Source organism: Ochotona curzoniae, unplaced genomic scaffold (genome assembly GCF_017591425.1).
Source record: "Ochotona curzoniae isolate NIBS_2020 unplaced genomic scaffold, NIBS_Ocur_1.0 contig_329, whole genome shotgun sequence".
Classification (NCBI taxonomy): domain Eukaryota; kingdom Metazoa; phylum Chordata; class Mammalia; order Lagomorpha; family Ochotonidae; genus Ochotona; species Ochotona curzoniae.
In genome coordinates, this window is record NW_024465793.1 from 51,296 (window position 1) to 59,965 (window position 8,670).

The window sequence follows — 8,670 nt, forward strand, 5'->3', positions numbered from 1 at the left end:
GAATAGTAAAAAAGATCAGTTAAAGCAATACCTTCATAAAATGGGGGACAGGCATTTGTACAAAGCCAACAGTCATTCATAAATTCAGGTGAAGATTCATTGACTGTTAAGGCGGTTTGGTTAACCAAGGTCAAGATAAGATTGTCAGGAAGGAGGGCAGGGAGATTGAGGCGTAAAGCAGGAGATGGTGAGGGAGGCGGGGAGCGAGCATTGATAGAAGATGGGAGAGATTGAGGGGTTGGGGAAGGAATGGGAGGTCGGATAGGAGGTCGAGGTAAAGGAGGCTTATATGCAATAACATTATTTGGTCCAATATTAGCAGGATATTTAGCATTAACAGGTTCTTTTAACAATTTGATGGAAAATAATACGCCCGTGTCTTTCCCTGACTGGTACAATCTAAGTCCCCAATCATGGCCTCTCATCCAAGTCTCCTCTTGGTTGGTGTGTGCTCTAGAGGTGAACTGGATTTCTAAAGGAGTACACCAACCCTTTGTGTCAGGATGATTGGGCCGGCATGCAGCGGTGTCATCATAATAGGAGGAAAGGAAAGTGAGGCCATAGACTGCTGCTGTAGTTGGGTAGCTGAAGTTGCGTCTGACAGTAATCAGATCTTTATTCTCTGAGTCTCTAACCCAGTAAACAGTGCCTGTAGTTTCACATCCCCAAGAGGCACAGAAATAGTCAACAGAGCCACCGCATTTATGAAGAAGGTAACGATCACGGTGGCTTCCGGGGCACACATAAAAATCGGTGGCTTGGAGGAGAACTCGTTGTCGAGTGTCAGCACATCCTGGGTCATAGGATTGGTCAGGCAGTTCAGGTGATACAGAAAGCCCGAAGAGAGTATTAAGTCCCCAAGAGTTGGCAACCCCAAGAGCAAGCTTACATAAGTCCGGGGTTAAGACTTCTGGCCACCATACAAGAGGGATGATCCGAGATGTCGACCAAATGATATCACGCCGCTCGGGCAGCACGACCCAGGTGTAGTTCCATGGTTGGTGTGGATTATGAGGTTGTGGTCTGAGGCCAATAGCAGTCATCAGTGCCCATTGGTTCAGAATCCACAAGACCCAGAGGTTGTAAAGGATCACCATCAATCGCGTTCGTAGAATTAGCAGCATCTGGAAAAGAAGGAGAGGAAGATGTCTCAGAGAGGGGGTTGGCCTCCTTTCTGGACAGCGATGAGTTAACGGCTCTAAGAAGCCGCTCTGGCAGCCAGCGTGGTTCTGCATTTTCTCTGTCATACACACAGGCAGAGCCTCGTCCCCAGATAAGCACTGGATCTGGTCCTTTCCAAGCTCCTGTGAGAGGATCTTTCCACATGGCTAAGGCATGTGAATCCTGAGTTGTGGGATGCCAATGTCGATCAGCTGCAGATCGATTATTATTATCTAGGGTTAAGAAATTTATAATGAAAAGGGCATGATTCAATCTATTCCTGGGAGTAGGTGTCATAGATAAATCCGTGGAGAGTTCTAACTTCTTCAGCATATTTTTTAAGGTCTGATGTGTCCTTTCAATAATTCCTTGTCCTTGTGGGTTATAAGGGATGCCAGCAATATGTTTAACTTTTAGTTGAGAGCAAAACTGTCGGAATTTAGCTCCTGTGTATCCTGGGCCATTATCAGTTTTAATGCTGTTAGGTTTGCCCATAACTGACATGCTTTGTAGCATGTGAGTAATAACATCCTTGGAAGTCTCTCCAGTTAGCGCTGTGGCATAAATAAACCCACTATAGGTATCCACTGTTGCATGGATATATTTGAGTCTACCAAAGGATGGGAAGTGTGTGACATCCATTTGCCATCTATCATTTGGGATTAAGCCTCGGGGGTTGACTCCTAAATGAGGTACTGGAGAAAACTGAGCACAGGAGTTACAACTTTTAACAATTTCTTTAGCCTGTTCTCTGGTGATCTTGAACATCTGGCGAAGTGTGAGCACGTTTAAGTGATGTAACGCATGTGCTCGGTGGGCCTCGGATACAGAGGGATCCAGGGTTAGGAAAACCAGCTGTGTGGAGGCATCGGCTTGAGTGTTTCCTTCAGCCAAGGGTCCCTTGAGTCCTGTATGGGCTCTCAAATGTCCTATAAAAAAGGGGTCTCTTCTTTCTCTAATCAAGGATTGTATCTGAACAAAAAGCTGAAAAGCTGTGGAGGTGGTCTTAATATATGGAACTGTCTCTAATAAAGGAACGGAGTGGGCTATATAAACACTATCTGTATACAAATTAAAAGCGGCTGTTGACAACTCAAAATCTGCATACCATATGACCCAGCAATAGCACTCCTAGGAATATATCCAAAACACCTGTTTTACGACAAACCAACATGCATCCCTATGTTCATTGCAGCACAATCAGTAATTGCAAACACATGGAAGCAACCGAAATGCCCATCAGCAGAAGATTGGATAAGAAAGCTTTGGTTCATCTACTCCATGGAATACTACTCAGCTATTAAAAAAAACAAAATGCAGTTCTTTGTGGCTAAATGGGCACAACTGGAAACTATAATGCTAAGGGAAATGAGCGAATCCCAAAAGATTAGATATCACATGTTTGCCTTGATTTAACCTGTAATTTTTTTGTTTGGTTGTTTGTTATTTTTTGAACCTGTCATTGATACTGTCTCAACCCAGATGTTTCAAAGAAGGGAACTTGCATTATTTTTAACATATTGTTTACCCAATACTATGTCAATTAATTCCATAATGTTGTATATTGATACTGAGGCCTTGTTGGGGCTTTTAACTGACTGGATCTTTACTCTGTTAGACCTATCTTCAGACCATAGAAGGTCTCCCCAAGAGGCCACTGAACTTATCTGGACAATAAGACGCTGAACTTTATGCTAGGCATGTGTTTGCAAGCAATGAATCTCAACTGAACTTGAACTATGGTTATGCAACAAGGTGGAGGAATCCATCATGGGGGGAGGGGTATGGGAGGGGTGGGGGGAATCCCCAGTGCCTATAAAACTGTACTACATAATACAATGTAAGCAACAATAAAAAAAAAAAAAGCGGCTGTTGGAAAATTTTTAAAAACCTGAAGCACAGCAAACAGTTCAACTAATTGAGCAGATATATAAGGGAATTTTATTGGAAAAGATTGGCCTTGAACGACGTAAGCAGCCGTTCCACTTGAGGAACCATCTGTAAAAATTGTAATCCCTTCTTTCAGGGGGCTATGAGAAGTAACTTTGGGGAAAACAAAGGAATGATTTCTCATAAATTGTATTAAGGGGTCATTTGGATAATGATTATCTATGACACCAGCAAAGGACGCACAGCCAACACCCCAACTGTTTTTAGGGAGAAGGGGCGTCGTCATCCACTCTTAGCTACTTCCTGCTGAGAGGGGGCGCCGTTGGGTAATAGCAGCTGTAGAAGTCCATCTAGTGGTTCCTGATAGAAGGCAGAAGTCATCAGGTGTTTGATGTACATCCTGTCACTTGAAAAGTTTCTTTGTTGAAGTCTAAATAACAAAACATAACATAGTTATAACTCTTCCCAGCCTAGCATGTTGTGAGTTCAGTTAGTAGTTTGAATATTTGAACATCAGAACTTAGATGTAAAAGAATTGTTAGGTTTCAAATTTTGTCAGAGTGAACATTAATTTAAGACTATGGACTAGATTTGTATCTGTCTAAATTAACTTCTTTAAGTCTCAAATTTTGGGGCATACCCAATAAGCTCAATGGAACATATGAAACTTCTGAGCTGCATAAAACTGCTAACCTAGATCAATCAGAAGGCGCAGTAACAATGCAAGGATTAGCATACAGCCTCAGGATATAAGCCCATCACAGGACAGGTAAATGCAAGCTGACTTCTTAGAGCAAAAGAGTTAAATATTCAAACATAATCAAAACTGAGATGATAAACCTTTATACTAAAATACAGCAAGGTGTACTATTAATTTTACTATGACTCTGAATATACAGGTCCTGCATTGAAAGTCAGTGTACACAGTGACTCTAGTGGATTTAACAAATTAGTACTCTTATGTGTGATGTCAGTGATCACCTGAAGCTCCAGACATGTGGTACTTAGGCTGTGGAAGCCTTTTGAGTCAATAACAACCCCATTAGACAAGGCCACACACAAAATGGAAGTTCTCTCCCCTATTGAGAGAAGAGCACAACCGTCCTTGATGGTTACTTCTTTGCACTGGGGTGTGGACTACTGAGGTCCTTCAGGGAGGGACACTCTTAGCAGCAGTGTCCTGGCATTCCACACCTGATATGCTTGTTCTCTTGCTGGCTCTCCTGTCAGACCAGAATGCCTTTTGGGCTGATTCTGAGGCCACTGAGTGCTACTCAAAATTGTCAGTCTATGAGTCTGCTGTAAGAGCTGCTTCCCATGTTAGCATTTTAACATTCTCTGAGATCTGAGTTATCATTAAACACTTACATACATATACCTATATGTTTTCCATTTAACTTATGTGGATTTGGGCTCCCATGGCCAGTTTTCAAACTGTACCCTAGCAATAAATGCATTTGAAATCATGTTAAACTATGGAGCTGAACTTTTTTTTAAGAATTTTAACAAATTCAAAAATTGGAATAAGAATAGAGCTTACTGACGCTGGATAGACAATTGATAAATTCACCAATTAAACAGAGACTACCTAAAGTTCAGTGCTTCGATTTTTTAACAGCTTTCAAAATTGGAGATATTTATGTTTTTAGATATTTACCAGCATTTTTATGTATGTACACTTCAAAAAATTTTTGAACACAGATATCAATTCTAACATCAGCATGTATTAGGTATTAATGTTAAAGACTTAAACAATGTTGTAATAGTAACTTTAAAATTATAGCCAATTATATGTAAAGCTTATAAGATTCATTCCTCAACTTTTCTTAAGACATTTTCTAAATAAAAGCATACCAACTTTTAAATACAATGCTTTAAACAATTTTTAACCATTTCTCCTAACTCATGGAAACATATTTTAGCACAAATCCACTTTAAAACCAGGAAAGAGAAGTTTTTTCAAACAACCTTCTTTTAGCTGATTTTTTTTTTTTAAATGAAGGCAGATAAGACTTACCACAACTGGGACAAACTCCCAAATTCTTCAAAGTGCAGACTCCAGGCATGTCCCTTCCTTGTTTTATGGCTGATGGGCTTGGAGCTTTTCTTTAGCTTCTGTTTTATTGAAGTCAAAAGAGCCGAAAAAACTTCAATTTGGCTGTTGTCTTTAGAGACTACCTTGGAATTTACTGAAGCTAGATAACAGGTTTAGTTATTAATAAGATGAAGACAACTTACAGGAGATTTAAAACACTGTTGTTTTTCACGAGGAATCAGACTTGTATTCCATTGTTTTAAAGGCAAACATTCAGAAAATATAAACATTATGAGCAGTTTTATTTATGCATGTTTAAAGAATTCATTATTCTCCTGCAAGGCAAAATCTCACATACTTCCTTGTAAATAAGAATACAAGTAATTTACAATCTGAATCAATTTTATGAATAGGAAACATTTGAACCAATAAGCATAAATATTCATTTACTTTAATAGCATATATGATGCAACAAATTAAACATACTTTTATACTATTGTGAGATTATAATCCAAATTATTTTAAATGACAAGCACATTATTCAAATTTTGTCTCAATCTTTGAGAGTTCCAGGGATCCTACCAGAACCCCCAAATTTATGAGACTTGGTTTAGAAGTATGAAGAATTTAGAGGTCTAAATGAGTTAAACAAAAAGTACCTTTAGCATTTAACTGAACATATTGAATATTGAATGTTAGACCTAATCAATGCCAGGGCAACACTGTAAGTTGAAGACCAAACAGCAAGAAAATGACACAAGAACATTTCCCCGGTGGAGGTGGGGAGTCTGTTCTGGCCAGGTCCTGTTAAATCTGTTAGACCTCTCTAAAATTATTTACCAGGAGAGAAAAAGGAGGTTAGTCTCGGTCCGTCCCATCTCGTCTGTCAGTCAGTCACACACGCACCCAATTCAGAACAAGAACAAAACTTAACAATTCAAGACAAAGACACAACTGGAGAAAGAGTATTAAAACAAAATTTAGTTTTTGTTCGGACAAAAATAATAGAACACCAACAATATTGACAAAACAAACATAAACACAAACACCAAACATATCAGAACACAGACACATAACTATTAAATCTTTTGCAACTTCCAACCTCTTTTTGAAATACTTTAACCTGGAGATATTTTGTAAAACAAGCACACATAATTCATCTCATGCTTTAGGTTAATTTAACAGTGGATTTGGACCACTCTATATTAGATTACTTTTGTTAAATCAAGTTACAGAACACGATTTTTTTGTTTTTTGTTTTTTATATAAACCTTAAATGACCAACAAATCTGACCAACAAAACCCAAAAAGATTTTGAGGTCTTTTTTAATCACCCAAATTTCTCGTGTCTTGAATGAGTCTATAAGACTGATAAAACCTTGCAAGAATAATTCTTGCTGTGATAATGCTTGTCCCATCTTACCTTAACCCCGTAAGATTTGCGCCACGAATTTCCACGAGCACGACTTCCGGCGGGTCAACCGTGAAACTGCTCACCCGGTGTTCTACTCAACACCACTTCGAGAGGCCTCTCCTTTTGCGTGGCGATCTCCCTGTCGGTGGTCTGCACACCAGCCACGTTGGGCGCCAAATTGTCCCGTCCAGCAGGACAGTCAACGGGGGGTCGCAACCACCTAGGAGAGATTGGGGGACAAGAGACACAAAGAACGGGCAGCAAGACAGGATGTCTGATCAAGCTGTCAGTTTATTGATTTTAATTGAGGGTTTTTATATTCTTCAGTAACTAAGGCTCAGGGAGGAAAGGAGAAACTAGGACGCAAGCCATGGTCTCCAGACCGATTGTTCTTGAGCAGCCACCATATCAACCATAGTAACCAGCATATCAACAATAGCATAGGTAATCAATAACAAGATGTCGGCAGGTACAGCATAAATCACATTCTAAAACACTTGCTACAAACAATTGAAGCTAAGCGTGTGATTAGTTTCATAACTTCTTTCCCAAGCATCTAGCCAGCCGGGGATTTTCCACTGGCCCGTAGTTCTATATTCAAAATGGCTTCAGTGTGGCTATAGTACATGGCTCCTGACACATAATGACATTACAGATAGCAACCCCAGCTGACCCTGGGCCTCATTTGGATTGCTATTTTACTTACACTTGTGCGTAGGAGATCTGAGATTGGATTTCCATCTAATACATTTGGACATGACCTAGAAGCTTCCAGTGCCTTCCACAGGCACCAGTGAACATTCGCTCTGTGTTTGGCAGTGACCAAGGCAAGTAGGAGCTGAAAGGGGGCCATAAGATTGGCCTGGAGATGGGCTGTGACATCTTACACTCACAACTTGTGGTTGTTTGCATGAGGAGATGGGAGGATTTTTCACATGGTTTTGGCTTGGTCATGTTCTTGGCAGTCTGGTTGTTAGAGGTGTGTTTGCAGTTTGTGTGTTACAGACACTTGGAACTTGCTAGGTTGCCTTTTGAGTGACGAAGCAGAAGAAATAGCATTGGCTGTTTAATGATCTAACAAGCCTGGTAAATTGCAGCAATGTAACAGTGTGGCTAGCAGGGTTATATAGGTGCTGGTAAGCTCATTGTTGTATCAATGGCCTCTGAAAAAGCGTTCAGTGGTCACTCAGCCTTCCTATTGCCTCTTTCCTCCCACTTCTCAAAAAGGACAATCCTTTGAAAGGCTGGATTGCTGTTACAATGGAACAGTCCTGCATTTACAGTTACAGTTCTTCCAAATAATGTCTATACCAGCCTAACAAATCTACTCATCAGAAAGCTCTTGCCACACTGCAGGCCTGATGGGTGGATGAAAGGCTCCTTCAGCAGGTGGGAAACCTGGCTGGTGAGGAACTCAAGGCACTGAATCAACCCAAGAGGTCAGTGTGTAGGTAGCGCCACCTGCTGCCTTTAGTAAGAACAGCAGATTGCTGCATTCTGAAACGCATTCAATATCAGAGCACGGGTCTTCCTTTTGTCCTGTCATTCTTTTAACCTCCCCTAAATCCTACCCCCCCACACACTGATTTCCCTTACATTATTACACGAGTATAGTTCTTCAGAAAACAGTAATAAGCCCATCATTCTGATATTTAAGTGTATCCTGACACTGTAGTAAGGAGAATGGCAAAATATATTTGCAGAAACACAGGGCGATATTAACAAGCCTTAGGCATAAGGATGACAAGGAACATGAACTTGGTGAGCATTCCCTAGAGGCTGGGATGAAGAATTGGTTGAGTTTTTCTAAGACCAGGGTTACTTTCTGGAATCATTTTGGACAGGAATGGATTTAAGAGAAAGCTTTCACTGTAAATTTGCCCTGACTGAAAACCCAGGGTTAGAATAGTAAGCACTGGGGCCTTGTGCTGTAGCCTAGGAGCTAAAGTTTTCATCAGGATCCTATATGGTCACCAGTTCTTATCCCGGCAGCTCCACTTCCCATCCAGCTCCCTGCTTGTGGTCTGGGAAAGGAGTTGAGGATAGCCCAACACCTTGGGACCCTCCACCCATGTGGGAGACCTCAAAAAAGTTCCTGGCTCCTGGATTTAGATGGATGCAGCACCAGCCGTTGCTGTCACTTTGGGAGCGAGAAGCAGCAGATGGAAGA